Below are 11,274 nucleotides of genomic sequence, written 5' to 3' on the forward strand. Positions count from 1 at the left end.
ATCCATGGTCAGCACACAGCATGTCAGCCAAAATCGAGATATCTAAGAAGTACATGGGGAGAGCAGGGCGAACACACGGGCAGAGGGGCTGGTCAAGACAGGGATTGGTAACATTACTCTAAGGGATGGGGAAGATAGCACAGTGCAGTTACGGTGTTTACAATATCTCGTATTGCATATTCGGTGCCCCTGGAAGAATCCTTTCTAACGTAGCATTACCTGCTCTATCAAGTTCTGGCTCCCCTTTGGATAGGTACATGCACTCTAGTGGATTTGAATCCAGCAGTCACAGTCCTCATGTCCTTAATGTACACGACACATCATTACCCAGAGTTCCAACACCCCGACCACCACAAGGTAAAAAGAGAGCTGACGTCCACTGGAGCTAAATTCTTTGGTGGCTTGTTTCCATGGTGGGGTACAGTAAACAATGCCCATAACATAGATACCTTACACGTTCGGCTAGAGAACCTCACTTACGAGACAACGCAAGGATTCCAGGTCATGCCCCATTCATAATAGCCTCTAGAATATGCTCATGCAGCACCAATTTGCTCTTGACCTGTGTCATATTATATGTCTGTTTGATTATCCCAATACTGAAGAAGTGCGTTTCCAGCATGGTATCCTCAGCTTTCGTTCAGTATACTGCTATTCCATTACAAGACAATCCTTTGCGCCACAGTGAGATAGACCAGCTCTTATCAGAAGAGTCTGATTCCGACACTACAATATAATCAATATAATCATGTGAATCGAGTGTACTCTCCTCTTCTGCTTACATTATATTGGAGTCTGTCCTCCACAAAAACAGCCAGTTTTCTATGATATATTTGTGATGTGTTTACTTAAACCAGCGATGGAGTGTATTCATTGATGTGTTATATCAGTCTATCCTGTCATTTGTTTTTATTGATCAAGTATGATCAAAAGTGGGGAATGTAGTGGACATTTTATTATATCCTTATATGTTCAAAGTAACCAAATGCTTCTCATTTGGTTACTTTGCTGTTTTCCTCTATCTTCTCTACTTCAAGGCCACAGAGCTGTTTTGGCTACTGAGTTGACTCATACAAAGTCACACGAGAACTTCTACAGCTCAAGGCCAGGTGTCTAATAACAATGTGACCGTGTGAAGATTTCTTCTCCTCCCCACCTTTTTACTCTCCCTTTATATTGCTTTGCTATTATATTAAACTGCGCACACTCGCGCAGACTATCCTATACTCTGTGAGACCTGTGTCTATATTTTATTGTATCTGATGTTTGTTTGAGGCCTCGAATAAACATCACCAGAAAGACAACTGTGTCTGATTCACCATTTATTTGTTTTCTGACTTGTACTCTACAGTATTGGGGTTTTTAGATTTCCATAACACCTTCTTAAAATGTTTTTGATACAATTGTTAGAACATTATGCCCCACTATTCTTAAAACGTTTTGGTCGATGGTGACATCAGATTTTATTTAAAACATCCTTTTCAAACAAATGCAACAAGTTTGTTTTTTAAAGCGCTCCAGAAATAAATCTGACGTTGACCATGGCCGTGTTAATATTTGCCATAACAGGAACGTTTTATAAAAAAAGAATAACACCCTGAAAACATTTTCACAATGTTTCTTGGAGAATGTTCTTCATTTGTTATCATGTAACATTGAGGGAATGTTTTATAAAGAACATCTTTAATGTGTTACCCAACAACGTTCAAAACACATCCTTAGATCCTTTCTTTAAAACCTTATTAGAACCAATAGGTAACGTTAGCCAAAGTTGTGAGAACGTTGCCCGCTAGCTGGGTATTTAAATATAATATTTAAATATTTAATATTTAAATATTTAAAATGTTTAGTATGCAGAACTCCAAACTTGAAGTTGTATAACATTTGAATGAGTTATCTCGACAACATATCATTAGTTGACTCGATTGAAAACAGAAACTTACAAATGTTAGTTGGCCTCAAAACTTAAAAATCTTGTGCAGCCTGTTGCCTTGAAATGTTGCCTTGTGATTACGGGTGCATCGTCCTATGTAAATATGGCCTTGTGAACAGGGTTAAAATGGAAAGAGAGAATCTGCTGATCCAAAGCATTTACAATTAGCAGAGGATGGTTTCGATCCATCGACCTCTGGGTTATGGGACCAGCACGCTTCCGCTGCGCCACTCTGCTGGATGTTTAGCACTCCAAGGCTGGCAAAAATGTACTGTACTCATTCTCGGCCGTTTCAATTTTCAACCTTGACAAAGGCAGCGCATACCAGATCCAATCGTTCTTCTTTACCTTTTGCAATAGAGGGCCTTAAAAAATAAAATTCCAGGTGGTTTTCCTTTTACGTTCATTGTGTCTGAGGCACTGACGATAGTCTGTTGAGTAAGCATGTACCTAATCAAAGCAAGGTTCCACCGAGATTTGAACTCTGATCGCTGGATTCAGAGTCCAAAGTGCTAACCATTATACCATGGAACCACACACAATGTCCACACAATCTATCGTTTTATGTGGGAGTTGTTTTGAATGAAACGGCCGTGAAATTCAGTAAATAAAGAGTGTTCCCTGACCGGGAATCGAACCCGGGCCGCGGCGGTGAGAGCGCCAAATCCTAGCCACTAGACCACCAGGGAATGCTGTATCTGTATGTGAAGCTTGTGAAACGGAATGCATGGAATGTATGACAGCTGGCAGCTGGAGAGTAGTGCAAACAGCTCCAGTAGAGTTCAATATCTACCTCTTAACAGTAATGTAGTGTGGAGGTAAAGTGCAGAGTGAGCAAGTTACCACTCATCCCCTTGTTTCTTCACAAAGTTTCTCTGGGAGCCTGGCTTGTTTTAGTTTCTCGGGGAAGTAGAGTCTTTGCTGGGCCTTTTTAACCCGGTGTGATGTGTTTGAGATCCTTGTAAGATGTTTTGACATATTGACTTCAAGAAACTTGAAGTTCTCCAAGCCTTCCATTTCTCCATACATATGGTGGACTTCTTTCTTTGTTCTCCTGCAGTCAACTCCTTGGTTTTAGAGGTTTTAAGGACCAGGTTGTTGTCCTCACGCCACTCAGATTATTCCCTTGACTAGATAGACTTATTCTCAAGTCACTCTCCATCTTCTATAGTGCAACCACTATCCTGCTACAAGATCCTCCTGAGATGTAGAAGCAGGCTCTTTTCAGCGTACTCAAAGAAAGGTTCCACCGAGATTTGAACTCGGATCACTGGATTCAAAGTCCAGAGTGCTAACCATTACACCATGGAACCACATGAAATGTGCACGCTGTATTCAAAGAAATTGTATCTTTACACAGAGACTCACACACGAAACTAACTCATCTCTCTGCTGCTTCACCTTCAACTGCAAACTGCACCAGTATGCACCAAGGTCATAGTTGGTTGAAACAAACAGAACAATATCCTTTGAAATGAGCAGAGAGGCAATTTTGTGCTCAACAGACCACACCTCTCCTATACCTGGCTGCGGCCCAAGATGTGTTGTTTTGGCTCCTCGAGTTACTCAAGGGCTCTTCCCAAATCTTGACATTTTCCCCAGCCAGGGTCAGTAGACGAGTGAATGTTGAAGCTTTGCAAGACAACTGTTGTTTGATGATTACCTTCCGCATCAATACACAGGCTGAACTATTTAAGCTTGTCTGCACACCTCCATAGCTCAGTTGGAAGATTGGAGGACTGTAGGTTGTTAATCGCAGCGACGTTTGCATCGGCTACACTTTAGCACTTGTGATTACGGGTGCATCGTCCTATGTAAATATGGCCTTGTGAACAGGGTTAAAATGGAAAGAGAGAATCTGCTGATCCAAAGCATTTACAATTAGCAGAGGATGGTTTCGATCCATCGACCTCTGGGTTATGGGCAACATTGATTGGTTTAAATTGTGTGCAATGCTTTTGTATTTTTCCCCTTCGAGTCGGAGAAAAAAATATTTTTTCGGAGTAAAGGATGGCAGAAGACACTACACTACCCAGAATCCCCAGCTATCGTTTGGACTACACCATGTGCTCTGTTTGACAAACCCCGTTTTTTTCACTATTCATTCCAATGGCTGGCGTCTATGTCACGTGATCTTCAAATTTCTCCCTGCAGAAAAAGAAAACATGGCCGAACTTCGTTTTATTCTCGGTGGAAAATGCCAATTTTAAAGTTAGTTTGGCCATTGAAATGCGTTTTGATGTCATTTGATGCGAGAAATATGAGTTGTTATTTCAGATTATGTGTGCAGTGGATGTACAGGATCTTTAGTTTGCTAGTTATTACGAAGATTACTTCAGGAAATTGCGACGTTTTCATTGTTACCAAGGTGGTTGCTCGGGACGCTGCTATCGATATTATTTCTGTTATGTTGTGTAACTGTTTAATGGTGTTATCTTTATTGCTAGCCCCTTCCCCGTCAATGTATAGTGTTGGTCCACAGCGCAAACATATTAGTTTAACAAAATCCGCATCTAAAGATAGCCTACGTTATTTTCTCCTGTGCAATTTCAGTCTCACATCTCACAGCACATCGTCATTAACAAATACCGGAAACAGACCGAAAACTTTAAAAAAAATAAAATAATACTTTATTCCGAGTGTGCTTGCTTTTCTCTTTGAAAGTCATCACATAACGGCATTGTAATACACGGTTCGGCTGCATTAAATATTACATATATGCCGTAGTTCTGTATTTATAGAGCCCTGATGAGAAGACTTATAGACAAACATGAGGAACTGAAAACGTGACGTGGATCATAAATATATCAGCCATTAAACAACATCTTACATTTATTTTCACACAATACGTCTCCTTGCAGTATCAACACTAATTCGGCTGACTTTTATATTTGATCCAATTGGTAGATAGGCTGTATTTACACCATAAAGGTGCACAGCTGATATAAAGGGACACCTAGTGGTTAAAAGACGTTTTCGTATTTCCCATAATAAGAAGTTGCCAGTATTAAACTGTGTACATCCCTGGAGGTTTAGGGGATAGGAAACACTCAAATTTAAAACATATAATTAATAAATGGGTGAAAATTGCTTGTGCCCATAATGGGCAGCATTAATATATATACACACATGCCAGCTAAGGTCAGAAGAGCTTTATTTAACAGCTGGTCTTATGTTTGTGACCCCTGTTGTTAATTGATAACATTACATTACATTAATTGATAAGCCTGAAACATGCACTTGTCAAGGTTCAGAGGCAAATTTAGCAAATATGGCAGTAGCCATCGATCAGCTTAAAATAAGATATACTTTATTGATCCCAAGTTGGAACATTTGCGTTACATCAGCATGTGTAACAGTTGTAAATATGCAGTGGTGTTTATTTGTAAATCATTTAGTATAATCACACAAATTCTGTGTTTTATATTTAACAATTCTGTGTTCTTTATTTATTGATTGTTCAATACCTGACAAGGCCGGAGATGAAATATCTACATACATCTTATAAGAGTATAATCAGGGGTGCACATAACTTTTTTGCCCTGGTTCTCAAAGGAGCACCTGGAGATGTTGCTTGGTGCTCATCCTTAAAATGAAATAAACCGTAACTTTTGAGGGGGTCTTGACTTTATTTGCCAGACACACGGCACTGAACACACATGCAGAGGTGAACACAGAACACACATGCAGAGGTGAACACAAGACAACATTAGCACGACCAGTAATCCTACAAGCTGTCATCACTACCCTCCTGACTGTTCTCCTCACTGTCTTCCTCTCTGTCAGACATGGTAGCTGATGATGTAGGCCTACTTCTTTCTCTCTGGTTGAGTCTGCGATTAGATGCTTGCAAGTCAACAGCTGGGTTTGGGTCGAAAGTCTCTGTTGTCATCTTAGACAAGTGGATGTAATCAAATAAGTATGTGAACATAACCAATAACCTATAGCCAATAACAAATGAATGTAACTTATTTTATTTGTGTTGTTCATTCATATCTTATTTTACCTTAACATTTATTTATTTATGCATTTTTTTTTTATCTCTCCAGTTTTAAAGGATATTTTTGGTTACTGTCTTATACATTGGAATGATTTGAAACCTGTTTATCCCAATAATTATAAAGGAGTGCCTTGGAAATATGTGTTTACATAAATTGTGACCAAACCGTTTGAACTTAGACTAAGAGTCCTTACCTCACTGAGCTGTAGTATCAGCCTCTCAGTCTGACTGGAGAGGACTCTCCGTCCACATTATTGTAGAAACATCTTCTTCTTATATCCGTTAGAGCAGCTAGCACCAGATTCTAATAACAACAGCGCTGGTACCGGTGCACCCTCCCTCTCTCCCTCGCATTTTGGCTGTGAGCTGCGGGCGCCAGATAAGCCAACATCCCCCATTTTCATCACTTACAGCGTCCATCGTACAGGGCAAATGAAACGTGTAACCGGGGTGAAAAGGGTGATACATTTACTTAATTATGAATATTGTTACATCAAGGCCGAAAATTAGGATGAGCCCCAACGGTCAAAATGTTTTTTTCCCTCCCAGAACTGCCAGCGTAGCGACTCCCCTGATCTGGCGCCCTAGGCGAACATCTAGCTAGTGCTACGGGCCGGCCCTGAGTTCATATCATGGTTCATATGCAACTCGCAAATATCTTTCTTTCTCTCTCTTCTCTCTCTCTCTTCTCTCTCTCATCTCTCCTCTCTCCTCTATTTTCTCTTTTCTCTTCTCCATTCTCTCTCTCCCTCTCTCCCTCTCTCAATGTTGGTACGCAAATGCGCTTTGTTTCAAATGACCCGGTGCTCTTTTTTTGGCGGAGGTGCGCATGCGCACCTGCGCACCAGTTATGTGCAGCCCTGAGTATAATACATTATGTATAATATCAGTTAAAATAAGTGCTTCAACATAGTTAACATTGCTGGAGGTATGTACAAATATTGATAGATGTCTTGTAATGCACTATTGAGGAACCTGCGACCCAAGTTTTTCATTCAATGCAGAACTACACCATAGTTGTGTAGGCCTATATGATATGTCAATAAACCTTAGAAAATCTTGAAAGGGATGTGAAAAATAGTCATTATATACAGTCTTTAATGAACTATTAGTAGAGAATAACGAGTAATGAATATACTTTATAGGGATCCTATTAATATCTAATAATAAAAATAATGAAATTCAATAACATGCTTTAAAACTACAACTCCCAGTAGAGACGTGCCATAGATAGAGAACATGTTGCGAAACAGAATAGCCAGCATGTGTAGTTCTGGGGATGGGGTGGGGGAGGGGGGGGACGCGGTGGACCCGTTCAAATCCAGTTTTGGACAGTCTGCCGTGCATGGTTCCATCCCATTTCAAGTGCTGTTCGAGAATCGGCGTAACCCTCGGAGCACACTCTCCAATCACAGAGCTTAAGGACTATCACGGGTTTGTCAAACAGAGCACATGGTGTAGTCCAAATGATAGCTGGGGATTCTGGGTAGTGTAGTGTCTTCTGCCATCCTTTACTCAGAAAAAACATTTGTTTCTCCGAATCGAAGGGGAAAAATACAAAAGCATTGCACACAATTTAAACCAATCAATGTTGTGTAATTAACAAGGATAATCTGGTGTTTTTTAGTCAATGAGTAGTGCAGATATCACTGTAAAATCAATCGACAGTAAGAGGAATACTAACTTCCGGGTGTACAATTCTCCGTTATCCAATGGGAATGGACGCTCACATTGCCTTTAAGGGCAGTCGACACAAACGAATGCCGTGCTTCCATGAGCGTCAAATCCCGCCGCAGATGGGAATACATTGCAATCAGTTGAAAGCTATTTAAGTCCCTTTATTACGCTGAAGGAGCCTAGGAGCGTCACAACTGGACGCCACGGACACTGACCAAACGTCGCTCCTGGACGCTTAGGGAGTGAGAGTGTGTTGGTTTGCACTACTCTCCAGCTGCCAGCTGTCATACATTCCATGCATTCCGTTTCACAAGCTTCACATACAGATACAGCATTCCCTGGTGGTCTAGTGCTAGGATTCGGCGCTCTCACCACCGCGGCCCGGGTTCGATTCCCGGTCAGGGAACTCTCTTTACTTACTGAATTTCACGGCCGTTTAATTCAAAACAACTCCCACATAAAACGATAGATTGTGCGGACATTGTGTGTGGTTCCATGGTGTAATGGTTAGCACTTTGGAATCTGAATCCAGCGATCCGAGTTCAAATCTCGGTGGAATCTTGCTTTGATTAGGTACATGCTTACTCAACAGACAGTCAGTGCCTCAGACACAATGAACATAAAAGGAAAACCACCTGGAATTTTATTTTTTTGAAGGGCCTCTATTGCAAAAGGTAAAGAAGAACGATTGGATCTGGTATGCGCTGCCTTTGTCAAGGTTGAAAATAGAAAACTGCCGACAATGAGTACAGTATTTTGGCCAGCCTTGGAGTGCTAAACATCCAGTAGAGTGGCGCAGCGGGAAGCGTGCTGGGCCCATAACCCAGAGGTCGATGGATCTAAACCATCCTCTCCTAATTGTAAATGCTTTGGATCAGCAGATTCTCTCTTTCCATTTTAACCCTGTTCACAAGGCCATATTTACATAGGACGATGCACCCGTAATCACAAGTGCTAAAGTGTAGCCGATGCAAACGTTGCTGCGATTAACAACCAACAGTCCTCCAATCTTCCAACTGAGCTATGGAGGTATGCATACAAGCTTAAATTGTTCAGCCTGTGTATTGATGCGGAAGGTAATCATCAAACAACAGTTGTCTTGCAAAGCTTCAACATTCACTCGTCTACTGACCCTGGCTGGGGAAAATGTCGAGATTTTGGAAGAGCCCTTTGAGTAACTCGAGGAGCCAAAACAACACATCTTGGGCCAGGTATAGGAGAGGTGTGGTCTGTTGAGCACAAAATTGCCTCTCTACTCATTTCAAAGGATATTGTTCTTGTTGTTTCAACCAACTATGACCTTGGCGCATACTGGTGGCAGTTTTGCAGTTGAAGGTGAAGCGGCAGAGAGATGAGTTAGTTTTGTGTGTGAGTCTCTGTGTACAGATACAATTTATTTGAAATACAGCGTGCACATTTCATGTGGTTCCATGGTGTAATGGTTAGGCACTCTGGACTTTGAATCCAGTGATCGAGTTCAAATCTCGGTGGAACCTTTCTTTGAGTACGCTGAAAAGAGCCTGCTTCTACATCTCAGGAGGATCTTGTAGCAGGATAGTGGTTGCACTATAGAAGATGGAGAGTGACTTGAGAATAATCTATCTAGTCAAGGGAATAATCTGAGTGGCATTAGGACACACCTAGTCCTTAAAACCTCTAAAACCAAGGAGTTGACTGCAGGAGAACAAAGAAGGAAGTCCACCATATGTATGGAGAAATGGAAGGCGTGGAGAACTTCAAGTTTCTTGAAGTCAATATGTCAAAACATCTTACAAGGATCTCCAACAACATCATACCGGGTTAAAAAGTCCCAGCAAAAGACTCTACTTCCCAGAGAAACTAAACAGCCAGGCTCCCAGAGAAACTTTGTGAAGAAACAAGGGGATGAGTGGGTAACTGTCTCACTCTGCCCTTTACCTCCACATTACATTACTGTTAAGAGCTAGATATTGAACTCTACTGGAGCTGTTTGCACTACTCTCCAGCTGCCAGCTGTCATACATTCCATGCTTCCGTTTCACAAGCTTCACATACAGATACAGCATTCCCTGGTGGTTAGTGGCTAGGATTCGGCGCTCTCACCGCCGCGGCCCGGGTTCGATTCCCGGTCAGGGAACACTCTTTACTTACTGAATTTCCACGGCCGTTTTATTATAAAAAACAACTCCCACATAAAACGATAGATTGTGCGGACATTGTGTGTGGTTCCATGGTGTAATGGTTAGCACTTTGGACTCTTAATCCAGCAATCCCAGTTCAAATCTCGGTGGAACCTTGCTTTGATTAGGTACATGCTTACTCAACAGACTATCGTCAGTGCCTCAGACACAATGAACATAAAGGAAAACCACCTGGAATTTTATTTTTTAAGGGCCTCTATTGCAAAAGGTAAAGAAGAACGATTGGATCTGGTATGCGCTGCCTTTGTCAAGGTTGAAAATAGAAAACTTGCCGACAATGAGTACAGTACATTTTTGCCAGCCTTGGAGTGCTAAACATCCAGCAGAGTGGCGCAGCGGAAGCGTGCTGGGGCCCATACCCAGAGGTCGATGGATCGAAACCATCCTCTGCTAATTGTAAATGCTTTGGATCAGCAGATTCTATCTTTCCCATTTTAACCCTGTTCACAAGGCCATATTTACATAGGACGATGCACCCGTATCACAAGTGCTAAAGTTAGCCGAGTGCAAACGTTGCTGCGATTAACAACCAACAGTCCTCCAATCTTCCAACTGAACTATGGAGGTGTGCAGACAAGATTTAAATAGTTCAGCCTGTGTATTGATGCGGAAGGTAATCATCAAACAACAGTTGTCTTGCAAAGCTTCAACATTCACTCGTCTACTGACCCCTGGCTGGGGAAAATGTCAAGATTTGGGAAGAGCCCTTTGAGTAACTCGAGGAGCCAAAACAACACATCTTGGGCCGCAGCCAGGTATAGGAGAGGTGTGGTCTGTTGAGCACAAAATTGCCTCTCTACTCATTTCAAAGGATATTGTTCTGTTTGTTTCAACCAACTATGACCTTGGCGCATACTGGTGCAGTTTGCAGTTGAAGGTGAAGCGGCAGAGAGATGAGTTAGTTTTGTTTGTGAGTCTCTGTGTACAGATACAATTTCTTTGAATACAGTGTGCACATTTCATGTGGTTCCATGGTGTAATGGTTAGCACTCTGGACTTTGAATCCAGTGATCCGAGTTCAAATCTCGGTGGAACCTTTCTTTGAGTACACTGAAAAGAGCCTGCTTCTACATCTCAGGAGGATCTTGTAGCAGGATCGTGGTTGCACTTTAGAAGATGGAGAATGACTTGAGAATAAGTCTATCTAGTCAAGGGAATAATCTGAGTGGCATTAGGACAACAACCTAGTCCTTAAAACCTCTAAAACCAAGGAGTTGACTGCAGGAGAACAAAGAAGGAAGTCCACCATATTTATGGAGAAATGGAAGGCGTGGAGAACTTCAAGTTTCTTGAATTCAATATGTCAAAACATCTTACAAGGATCTCCAACACATCACACCGGGTTAAAAAGGCCCAGCAAAGACTCTACTTCCCAGAGAAACTAAAACAAGCCAGGCTCCCAGAGAACTTTGTGAAGACACAAGGGGATGAGTGGTAACTTGCTCACTCTGCCCTTTACCTCCACATTACATTACTGTTAAGAG

The 11,274-nt window shown here is 41.7% G+C and overlaps 5 non-coding genes across 5 annotated transcripts; 3 read left to right on the forward strand and 2 right to left on the reverse strand.

Annotated features, from left to right (window-relative positions):
• Window positions 1-2,098: 2,098 nt before the first annotated feature.
• Window positions 2,099-2,170, reverse strand: trnam-cau. Its single transcript has one exon. It is a non-coding gene; the product is annotated as a tRNA-Met (tRNA).
• A 1,004-nt stretch (window positions 2,171-3,174) lies between these two features.
• trnaq-uug lies at window positions 3,175-3,246 on the reverse strand. The gene has a single exon. It is a non-coding gene; the product is annotated as a tRNA-Gln (tRNA).
• Window positions 3,247-9,034: 5,788 nt separating this feature from the next.
• Window positions 9,035-9,106, forward strand: trnaq-uug. Its single transcript has one exon. It is a non-coding gene; the product is annotated as a tRNA-Gln (tRNA).
• Window positions 9,107-9,813: 707 nt separating this feature from the next.
• trnak-cuu lies at window positions 9,814-9,885 on the forward strand. The gene has a single exon. It is a non-coding gene; the product is annotated as a tRNA-Lys (tRNA).
• Window positions 9,886-10,755: 870 nt separating this feature from the next.
• trnaq-uug lies at window positions 10,756-10,827 on the forward strand. The gene has a single exon. It is a non-coding gene; the product is annotated as a tRNA-Gln (tRNA).
• The last annotated feature ends 447 nt before the right edge of the window (window positions 10,828-11,274 follow it).

The sequence above is a fragment of the Gymnodraco acuticeps genome, unplaced genomic scaffold (genome assembly GCF_902827175.1).
Source record: "Gymnodraco acuticeps unplaced genomic scaffold, fGymAcu1.1, whole genome shotgun sequence".
Taxonomy (NCBI): domain Eukaryota; kingdom Metazoa; phylum Chordata; class Actinopteri; order Perciformes; family Bathydraconidae; genus Gymnodraco; species Gymnodraco acuticeps.